Here is a 13,401-nt window from a genome sequence, read left to right as displayed (position 1 = left end):
AAAAGTATAAATAGATCATAATAATATTATAAACATTAAGTTCCTTATAAAGTATGTTAGAAGGATAATTTTGATTAAATAATTAATAGTTACAGTTAATATCTACAAGCACCACACCACCACCCCATACTTTAGAACTATACGTAAAGTATATCGAACAAAAGCTTAATATATTATTCGTAGTCTTTGTATTTAAAGTATGACGGGAAATTTTAAATTTAAAAATAGTTTTCTAGCATGTTATTTAAATAATATATTTAAATCTATAAACAAAAACCATACAAAGATATTTAACGCTTTACATTTTACTTAAAGGTAACTATACAACACTTGTATGTTTTAAATATTATATATTGTTAAATATGTGAACATTATTAGTACATATAAACAGATCTAAAAAAATATTTTTTTTTTTTTAATATTAAATGTAATATATTTATATTTAATAACATTCATTATTCTTATGGTTTAATAAAATTACTTTATCTTCTGCATAACAGTACGATTTTGATCCAAATCAAAATTTAAGAGATAATTTAGATTCATAATTAATAACATAGGATCGAGAACTATCTCCTGAAAGACTGGATATGTTTTTATGTAATTATGACTATATTCATTATTTAATCTTATGACTTCAGTAAGAGTGATGTTTTTTCTCTTATGCTATAGAATAATAATGTCGGAGTAAGGAGTACAAAATCAAAAACTTTTTTAAATCTAAAAATATGCCTAGAACCTTAACTTGATTATGTATAAAATGATTTAATTTACTAAAGGCTCAATAATTAATAGATTTAAACGAAAACTAAACTGATAATTATTACTGAAAATTGTATACTTATTTAAAGAATTAATTACTCAAATTTTTATGCATTTTTCAAATAATAAATAATATAATAATAATGTGATAGAATATGATATGTATTTTAAATATGGAGGTAATGAGAAATTTGATATTAAAATATGTATCAGACATTAAAGTATTTGATTCGAATAGTTTTTATTTTAAAATGAATTATATAAAATTAAATTTCGATCATTTTTTGCTTATCTTATATTATGCTCTTAAGAAGATTATTTGTATTTTGTTAGAGGTATTTTCCCGGTAGGTACCTTAATTTTAAATCTCAATGCTCAATACGTAAATAACTATGATAAATTATTCGAAATTTTGTTAACTCTACATTTTATAATACATCAATCCATTAAAATACTAAAACTAACAAAACTAAACATGAATTGCTAAATGTAAAATTTAATTTTACATGATACCTACGCAAAACAGATGCATCAAATGCAGTTATGACGTACTCTAATAAACCCAATAAATTGTTTTAAAAATATATGCAATAGATACATTGTGCATGATATTATTATAAAGCTATAATATGATTAATTTTTTTTTATAACTATGAATGTATGCATTGCGTACACATATCTTGGTAGATAAAAATTAAATGAAATATTAAAAAAACTATAATTAAACGCAAGATTAAATGTTATAATTTTATAAATGTATATTTAATTAACAATGGTATTTTTTAATTTTTTTTTTTAGGTATTTTTGAATAGATAAATCAACGTGGAAATATGTTTATGAATTTAATTGTTTTTAAATTAATCGGTTTATGTCATAATGAGTGAACTCTCTTTTAAACATTTGCACAACCTATTTATTTATGTGGTTTTTTTTTATGTTAAATAATATATCTAAGATCTCTATTATAAATTGTATACTTCTTGTAAAAATAAAAAACTTCCTTATTATAATTTTGTGCTACACATTTATAATATTTACTTATATACGGAGTATCTGCAAAATATTTGCGTACAATTAGAGACCATCACTAACACAAGTAGTCTGTAGAAATTATAAATAATGCAAAGATATGTCTTAAATTCAAGTTTAAATTTATAAACCAATAACATGAACATTTAAATTATCATATACGACATTTTTTTTTTTTTTTGTTTATAAAATATTATGTTTGAAAAATTCTATTATACATTTATACATAGGTATTAGGTATATATAAATATCATACTACCACATTGTATAGGATTTATTGCACCGTAAAATATGTCATACCTCAATTTTAAATCCAATTACAAACATTTTAAAATTCCCTAAATATAAGTGACAATTAAATCGGTATCTATAGTTTTAATGATAACTGATTATCAAAAAATTTCCTAAAATTGCAAAGAGAACAATTTAAAACCTTCTTACCTATTGGCTATTATATTGTATCCAAAAAAAATAATCGAGTATTTTTAAATAGGAATTAAATATGAAATTATCTTTATTTATATACTATAAATACAAAGTAATAAATAAAAATTGTATATTTGTATATTTTTGAATAAAAACAATTCAAATTTACATTATATAAAAATGTTACTATTAGATACTAGAACTTCAAATACTTATGAGAAAATTGTGCCTATGTGGTTTTCGATATTTTTAATCTGCTTTAAAGACAGCACTTAAGAATTAAAAAAAATGTACATCAAATATTTGTAAATACTGAATAAAGAATCAAAATATAATAAAATATGAAAAACCAAGAGTTAGAAATATAATTAATATAACAGCTCAAATAAGTGATAAAAAATACACGTCTTTGTACATCTAACACATTTATCTTTCCACTCAGAATCTTAAATTATTTCAAATAATTCATTAATTTATTTATACATTTTTCCAAAGAAACAAATTTAAAATTTATTCCAACAATATTTATAAAACCTCTATCTTATCAGTGACATGACTTTTTTCTCGGTAGTAAATACACTTAAAAACACTATGATTAACGTGAATTTTACAGCGAATCAAAGCTTCTGTTTCTGGACTACCAAGTACCAACATTTTAAAATACATGTGGCCTCGGTTAAATCATCACGTTTAAACTCCGCTGTAGTCTAGTCATGAATTAAATAAAAATTATTTTTCTTGTATCATAGCGTAATATTATTATTTACAGATAATAAAACGTGCTCCGATTGTATTAATGTATTATAATCATAAATTTAAATATTATGATAACATATAATGTAACTTTGTGATTATATTTGATATAATATACGTACTATTCTTTATACACGATAATTAATATATATGTATATATTCAATACACAGAAATGTGTCATCTGCAAATATTCGTCAGATTTAAACACTACAGCAACTCTGATTAAAATCATCTTGTAAAATCATTGATGATTCACTGTTTTAAAAAGAATTATTATTTATCTGTTTTAATTAAAATCTGTCATAAATCACAGAAATCCTGTGGCACACAAAAAAATATGCGTGTTTGAGTAACCGGACGTACGCATCTTACCTCTTGAAATATGAGATCAATAAAGAAATATTAGTTATTTTTTTAAAACATTTATTATTAATTATAGTTTTATTTATATTAGCTATTAGGACTTATTATTATTAATTAGTCATATAATCTAACCAGATTTTTTGATGCAACTCGAGTTCAACTTAAATCACATGTTATATGCCTCGTCAGAAATCTCAATCCCAGAGCCTGGATGATGAGTCTCGAACTAATATTGATTTTCTCACTGCGATAAAGGAAATATTAGTACGATCTAATAAACATATAGTTGATTAAAGCAAAAATAATAAACTGGGGGCATTCAAAAAACGATTCTGAGGGGAGTTTATTGACATTTCTAATGTTCTTTCAATGTTTTGTAGGATAATAAATACTCCTACACTAACTATATAGAAGTCCATATTATTATAACTAACCAATTTACTTATAATCTAGAAACAAATATTTAATTGAACTGTATGAATACTCGTTTGTAACTTATAATTTATAATAATTTAATGTAACCTATACAGACCATAGTTACATGACTGTAACTTATAATTAGTTTCTCTAAATAATAATAAAAGTAACTAGTATCCTGAAACAAAAGATAAGGATTTACATTGTACAATTAGAGTAACTTTTATCCAATTATGAAATTGAAATTTCGTAAAATTACGATTTCTCATCTTACAAATTTTATATTATTTTATTACAATCCGAAAATTGTAATCTTAGTAACCTACAACATTCCATCAGTTATTACTAAAATTATCATATTCTATACACAATGCAAATTTCGAACTATCCAAACTGATTGAATTTTTGAATTTTTTTTTAAGATTGATAAAAGTGTTCACGTTGTTAGTATTGTTTATAAGTTGTATAATGTTAATTATAAAAATAAAATCTAATGTCTATAAAGCTTTTACAAAAATCAATTCAATACCTATCCTATACCGTATTAGTAAATTAAAATAGTGATTTAGTAATTTTAAAAAAAATTATAAAATATTCTTAAAAAAATACAGAATGACACACTATATCCATTTATCACTCAGATTCGTTTTTAGGGTTCAATAATATCTCATTTAACTCAAATTTAACCCTCCATTAAAGTGATCAACTCGATAACGATATACATAAATCTATTTTACAGTAGAATAGTTTTACTTCATTTTTGTTATTTCAATGTCAAAATCACTTAAGGTGTTTAATAGAAGATGTATTATCGATAATGATAATATATTTTACATAAACGGAACGAATTTAGCTTAAGTTGAATATTATTAATGTGTTGACCTATAAACAGTTTAAATGTTTCTAAATTATATTAGCATTTAAAATAACCGTAGTAAGCTAAGAAATGATATCTTTTCGGTCATTGCATTGCAATATTTATATATTATCAAAAAAAAAAATATATATATATGTATATACTATATAGTTAATATACAGGATGGTATAGTTTTAGACTATGAAACTTATTTAGTATATTCCTTTAAAAAACTAGAATTGACAACCTCTTTTGTGATATTTCACAGAAGTCCTTAAAGGTTTAATAATATATGAAGCAATAACTTAATTTTTATTTCATTATAAAACTGATTAAATTCAATTTCTTAAGTTTTTGATTTTGCCAATATTAATGAATATAAAACTTAAGCCCCAAAACAATGGGTTTCAAAATGTAGTGACCTAACACAGTGTAAATATTTTTAATTTTGTAATGAAATCAGCTTTATAGTAGATTAAAAACTAAGAAAATGAACACTCGATATAGATAAACGCTTGAAAAGTTTTAAACATCAGTAAAAGATGATTAAAAAACTTTAATCATTTAAAAATTGATCACCCTGTAAAAACAAACATTATACATGCATTCAATTGTCACATAAAAAGATAATATAAATTGATTGCAGTACAGGTATGCTATCGACACCTATGTAAAAGCATATTATAGCGATAAAATACTAATTTATAATCACGTACCTACCATAATACAATAACTTTTAAGCCAGAATTAATTTTTATCTCGTTCATATAATATAATTGCATAGCAAAATTAATTTTTTCAGTACATAAGTACAATTTTTTTTTCAAGAATAAACCAAATATTATCTTGCATGAAATTTATAATTGTATTATTATAGGTCTACTTGGTCGTTTCACTCATACAAAATAAAATGTACTCATGCGTAGTTGGGTTTGACGAAAACAAAATCACAATATAAATGCTATGTCGCATACTTTGCACGTAAATTGGCCAATAAACAAATCAGTAGAGTTATATCAATCAATATTATAGTTGTAGACTGTTGATCACGGGATTACAGCATTTTATAAACGATTTAGAGTTACATTATAATCGTAATTGATATAGCTAATGAAGGAATAAAATTAAATAATCAATTGTAAAAAAAAAATATTAAATATTAATAGACTAAACTTAAAACTTATTACGTATTAATATGTTTTAAATTTATAAGCAAAATTACAAAAAATATTTATAACTGCAAATCAGGTTTTAACATTATTGCTTTTCAAGCTTGATCTTATATCAAAAGCTAATAACTAAGGCCCAAGGCGTATTCTCATTGTCTTAAATTCAAATATAAGATAAAGTTGGTGATTTGATACACTTAATATTATACTATTGTATAATGAACTATAGTCTAAGATATTCTTTAAAAAAAAAAATGTCTATATATTTCAAATAAAAAATGTTAAAAATGTCTCTTTGTTACGATTCAATGGTATATTCACTCATTATGATATCAAGGATTCTTTTTATGTTTACCTACTTTGAATGTATAACAAATATAAGTAAAATTATAATAGTAATATCGATTAAATAAAGACATGATACTGTATTAACATTTTAGCATACGCCTTTATTCAATACATAGCAATAGTGTAAGTATATCTATACTCAATAGTTATTTGAGTTTTAGTAAATAGTTCTGTATTGAATTTAGATATTTATTCACAAGCGAAACTGTTCAAACTAATAATTGAACTTTTGGATACGTCATATAGTATTTTTACGTTTTAAAAAACTAGAAATAAAAAAAAGTAATTAGAACCAAAATAAAAACTAATACTTAAGGGATAAAATATTTGGTCAAAAAAATTAAAAATATATAACAAGATATCAAAAAAAATATTTTGAGTTTATGAACATGAAATATATAAAATTTTAAAACTCATAATAAACGTTATCTGAGAGCAAAAGTGACCTTGTAAATTATAGCAGTTTCAAACATATCGTTTTTTTACCTATTTAAGTTATGGTTAACACACACATTTTTTTTTTAACATTATACTTAAGTTTAAATATTATTTTTTTGAGCGAGTTTTATTTAATTATTAACTTGTTATTAAAATATTTATATTGTATTAGGCACACTTAATATGCATTGGGTAGTAAAAAGGTCGAGTATTGAAACAACTCTATGGTGTGAACCGTCTATACTTTAGTCAAGAGACTCATATCTTAGTTTTGATTATTAAAATATGGATTATAGATAGTACCAACTTATTATATTTTCAAAACATTTTATAATTTTACCAAATCTTATATAATATTTATATGCCATTAGATTTATTTGTTATTAGTAAATTATTCAATGGATAGAAGAGTGTTTTTTTGAACACGGCAATATGAATTATATTTTCCTCACTCCCTTCCGCCGGAAAAAAAATATTTTGAACCAAGTTACTCTACTAATATATCTTCACAATATAAAATAAAAAGTTATATTTAAGCTATGTATAATATATTTATATACCTATCTATTGTTAACTGTTATGTACCTAGTGTAATATGAAACAGTTTTGAAGTGAAATTTTCAAGTTAAAAATCGTAATCACAAATATTAAGTCAAGATAAGTTTAAAACGTATTAGTAATAATTAATAAGTAATTAGTAACAATATTATATAACATGTTGGACGACAGAAAGACAAAACATTTCTTATTTATTAATATTAACGATGACTTCGTCTCAAAGTTTATGGATGCGCTATCTAAACCGTGGGAAATATATGCACAAACAATGTCCAAGAAAACTCGTTTATATTGACAATACTCGTATTTTTTCAATGATTTAAAGTCCAAACATATTATAGTCTACAGATAATATATTTAAAATACAAATAAAACATACCGATTATTTCAGTACACTAAATGAATTGTCAGCAATGCTTCATAAAGGTTTATATTTTTTTATTATTATTACAGTGAACACAAATGACAAGCAAAAATAGATTTTTCAACTAGGAATATCTTTAAATCTGATACTAGGTCTGATAACATAACGTGTGAAATCATACGTGCCTAATACCTGTAAATGATATTAAAATAGTCTAAACTTATTAGTTATTATTCTTCTATTATTTAATTTATTAGCTAAAGAATTAATATTGTTTGCACAAATATTGATACAGAAAACCATAATGTATTAAAAATCAATACAATTATTTGGATAGTATAATTATAAGTTATAATACGTTGTTATTTTATTTATTTTCGGGAAATTAAAAATATTTAATAAGTATTTATCATTTTACATTGAAAAAAGCAGACTCAAAAATAAATTTATTATAAAATTTAAACATATTTATTTTTTGAACTTTCTTTCAAAATAATTTCGAACTTTTTAAATATAATATATACTTTAAAGAAACTTGTTTTTTATATTAACTATGAGCTGTTGCTTAAAGTTATATAATCGAGTTTTATCACCAAAAAATCCTGTTGAAAAACAAGAAATCAGAAAAGGTGAAAATATTTATATTATAAAACTGAAGGGTAGAGTAATTACCGCAATAGAATATAATTATTCTATTTATGTTATTCGATTTTTCATCTCAAATAACAATAATTTACATATATTATATTTATATTATATTATATTTTTTATTATATATATATATATATATATATATTTATAGTCTTGTAATCACTTACCCATAATCATTATAAGTGTTTAAAACAAGTTTTATGATAAATACCTTAATACTAAACAAAATCTACAATAAATTAAGAAAACGTGGAAATTTAATATGTTGTACTTAATGTATGGTAATGGGCTGTTTATCTCTCGGTACCTTATTTCTGTATACACCACGCAATAAAAATGTGAACGTATTATAAATAAATGTACAATATAAAACTGCACATAAGTACACTACAATTTAATATAGGTACAAATGAAATATATATGCAAATCAAGCACATTATTTTAACTGTATACAAGTTTAAAGCTAAATACATTTAACTTAATTAACTCAGTTGTTAATATATTATAATAGAAAATTTCACATTTGACATCAAATTTATATTAATTAAAAACATCATGGTTTTATAACGACAATTATTAATAAATAATAATAAATTAACCTTATATTTTGAGTGCTTATGTATAACGATAGAATGCTTCCATGGAAACCAGTGCTTCCACTTGAGGTTTTGAATCATTATATTATTATCACAATAAAATACTTTTATTAATTATGAGTTTGAATTCTATTATGATTTTAAAGTTTTCTTATTTGATTTAATTGACTTAAACAATTTAATTTTCAAAAGCAAATTTATTCTATTGTTATTATATTGTAGCCATTACCCGAGGTTTTCGCAGCGCCTTTACCTATCCCCTTATATATAAAATTAAATTCTGTAAAGTATATATTATCAAGTGAATATCTACGATGTATTTATATAAACAATAAAAATAATAACATGTTTGTAAACCTATTTAACTACCTACATATACAAACTTTATATTATAAGAAACATAGAAATTGCATTTATATAAGTTTTTAATTTAATTGGTTGCTGGAGACGTTAGAGTATATTTAATTTATTTAATGGTTGAAATAAAGGCCATTAAAATTGTCAATAATTTAAAATGAATGTCTTTTCTTAACTTTGATAATACATAGTTCCGTGTTGATATCTTTGCCAAAAGATTAGTTGTAAATACCGTTTTATGAAATTTTATTTCTTAAAATCAAAAAAATATTCAAAAAGAAGTTAGTTTTGTAGAAAATAAATAATAATTTTACTTAATGGAAGAGTAAAATAAAACATTAAAAACTTCACATCCACCGTTAAGTGAATACAATTGAAAACTGCAGGTTATAACTAAAAATATATTTTTTAATGCTCATTTTTAACAAAACTTTTTCTGTAATAATAAAATGACCATTTTCACTTTCACTTTATTTATAAAGGTAAGAGTGTAAATTCAATTTTCAAAAATATACAAAAAAAATTTTTATATTACTATTTTTAGTACATATTATTTTTAAAGAAACCAAAAAAAACCATTAAATGTGTTTAAAATTGACTTGACATAAACTGTTTGAACAACTCAAACTTTTTAAGTTCCACGCTTAACTTATAATACTCGTATTGAAAAAAAAAAGAAATTAAACCTATTGAATTTATATTTATCTGTCATATCGGACGTCAATTTTCATTTATAGTTTTACAACATCCGGCGGTTTCATGAACTATAAAATTATATTCGTGAAATATTTGTGTATTATCATCTACAATACTATATATTATATAAAAATATATATTATTGTATAGTTTATAACATGAAAGATGAAACATTAAAATGTCATAAAAAATAATTTTTATGACGGTTTAGTCACATTTTTCAAAAATGATTAATTTTTAATTATACATCCTGCACGCATAGACAATGCGAACGTAAAACAAGAAATTGAAGACTACGGAGGAACAACAAGACATCTCCATTTTTTTGGCAAAATTATTGTTATTTCAGGTTTTATTATTCCGAAAAAAAATTTACGTCGTTTGGTACAACAATCAGACAAATCCGATCATTAAATACAGAGTTGTTGTACTAATGGAGATGTCTGGTTTTTATTACGGTGCAACAACCAGACATCATAATACAGTTTTTGGTTTCTCCTGAACAATTTGTAAAAGTGGAGATGTCTTGTTGTTGCTCCGTGGTCTTCAATTAATATTTTATGAAATACTTATTGATGTTCAAGAACTCGTTAAACTTTTATTAATTTAATTTGAAAATAAAAGGTATTAAAAAATAAATGTGTATAAAACATACTGTTTTAAAAAAATATAAATGAATTATTCTACGAGGAATTGCAGTATTTAAATACCACAATAAATAGTACCTTACTTCAAAACTTGTTGACATAAAATAAAATATTGCAGTATATCATGATTGAAAATATAAAATAAAGCATACAATAATACGTCCAAATTGAATCCTGTCTGTATAATGATTAATATTATAATTATTTGGTTTAAGTAATGGAATAGTTCATGATACTTTATTTAACATAAATCGCGATCGCCCTCGTTGAAATTTAAATTTGATTAAGTCACATTTAGGTACATCAACGTTTACTATTAATACCACAATAAAAACGTTCATAAAACATTTTGGCATTGGGTTGTTAAGCAGTAATTCGTCAAAATTGAATAATCAATTTTTATAATTTAATGTACCTACCTTCTCTCTATCTTACCAATAGGGTTATAGAATTTATATACATTGATATGGTTTTATAAATCGTATACGTGATTATCTGAGTAAAAGAGTTAAATAGCCTAAACTATTCAGAAACAAAAACAGTCTTCCTAAAATCTTTAATTGTATATAGCTATAAATGTTTAAAAAAAATAATAACACATTATGGTAGTTATCTCATAAGGTAGTATAATGTAGGTTTACCTTAATAAATCAAACACACATGCAAATATAACCATAGTAGATTAGCTACTGGTTATTGATTTTATTTTATTGAAATTTCTAAGCATACTACGCATTTTGTTTAGTTACTAATGACTAAGTTCTTTTTTTGGCGTCGTCTTGTCATTTATTTTTTATTAATGAAATCAATCAGGAATGTAAAATTTCGGTAATTATATTATGTTAATATTACGTTGTTATTTGAACATTTCACCAAATGGATATAATGGGTCGATAAACTTAGATACCTAATATTCATAATTTATTTTTAATTCGACTATAATTTATGCACGTTCCGATTATTTACAAACTCTCTACTGCAGTTTTACTAAAAAAAAAAAAAAAGAAAAAGAAAAAGAAAGAATAAATACAGCTTTAACTTCACACGTAATTCCATATACATATATATTTTGTAGATACCAATTTGATTTTTAAATTCCATTATAAATATTAAAATATGTTTAACTTAAATATCCAAGTTTTGGATTAGTCTACGCTATTTTAAAATAAACTATTCTTATTTATTAAAAGTTTATTACTGAAAAAAAATTAGATTAATAAGTTATATAAAAAGGGTTAATTTATTCTATCGTCAATCCATATTACTTCAAAAATGTCCGTAAAAATTATTTTAAAAAGTTTAATTGTATTATTCTGTACATAAGTAGATTTTCACGTTGAACTTAACATCTCGAAAAAAAAAAACGACCAACATAAACTAAAATTAAGAAATGTATGGTAAAACTTGCTATGTACACTATAACACCATGATTGTGAATATTAATTATATTTGTCATCTAAATGGTTAAATAAATTATATTAATAAACAATGTTGATCATTATCGAAAAATAATTCCTAATAGAGATTAGTTACTACTGAAAATATAACTTATTCTTAAATGAATGTAAACCGAAAAAACATTTTATAAATTTTAATTGGATATAAATGTATTACGTACAAAATAGATATCTCAAAGTAATGTCACAGTTCAACTCTTACTGAAATTCTAAAAATTGTATGTTATCAATAATAACGATTATATTAATATAAAATCAATTGACGTATTTAATATGTTTTCTCAAAAGCTACCGAGTTAATAATTTATATTATGGTAAAAATAAAAAACACAATCTCGACATTTTATTTAGTCATATTTTTAGTTTAATAATTACCTATAGTATTAGGTACTACTAAGCCGTCACAATAGTATGTACAATTGTACAATACTATATAGGTACAAGTTTTAAGTAGTGTTTGTCTATAATTATTTAAAAATAGGTATATACTATGTGATGCATATTATTATCATTTAATAAGTAATAATATATTATTATTAAACCATAATTAAATAATGATTACTTGTATACTATAAATAACAACGACTTTATATAATCAAAATTGTATACATGTATTATACATGAAATCATTTAAAATATTTATTTATAAGTATGGCTTTTAAATACTCATCTAGTTTAAATCGATATTTTAAAATTTTTTTCCTCGGTTTCCCGTGCGATAATTGAAAATAATGAATATGATTTATCTGAATGAACTTTATAATATTAAAAACCCTTAATGATCTTAACCTTCACATTAGTTAGGATGTGGAAGGTCATAATTATTATTTCATTTATTAAAAACGTAGATAGGATCAAAAAAATGATGTTTGTGAAATGTAAATCTAATAGTAAAATTACCAACCAGTATAATGGCATGATAAGACATTATAATGTAAATTTAAAAACGACTGTCAACGTTTTCAAAAATTGATTTATCTAAATAATTTACGTCTGAAAATTGCACTCATCAAACCGCTCCAATATAAATAATTTATTAAACAGCGTGAATAATAAATGATTATTGTTTTGAATTTCTCAGTAACTCTATAAAAAATTGTAAACATTTGTAAATCAATAAAATGTATTTAAATATATCTATTGTACCTAACAATAGGTATGATTCGCACTAAATTAACCTGCTTAAAGTTTTTTAGTTTGACCATAAATGGGTTTACAATATTTCTTTCGTTTTATTAAACTAAATTATACGATTTTGAAATGGTCGTAAAAAATTCCAACAGCAATAGTTTGAAAAAAAAATTCTACAATACAAATATCCACGATGAGGCATACAATGAGAAATATTAAAAAATAATAATAATCCTCTCCGACAACCAATTAGGGCACGCCATAGTCATCATCAACGAAGATGTTGTTTAACGATGTATGTATTATCAATGTTATTATTGAATACGCATAACATATAATGCGATTAAGTGACCGAGTTCACTGTTTTTTGGCGTCTCACAC

The sequence above is a fragment of the Aphis gossypii genome, chromosome 1, assembly GCF_020184175.1.
Source record: "Aphis gossypii isolate Hap1 chromosome 1, ASM2018417v2, whole genome shotgun sequence".
In the NCBI taxonomy this organism is placed as follows: Eukaryota; Metazoa; Arthropoda; class Insecta; order Hemiptera; family Aphididae; genus Aphis; species Aphis gossypii.
Note: the sequence above shows the minus strand (reverse complement) of the source record.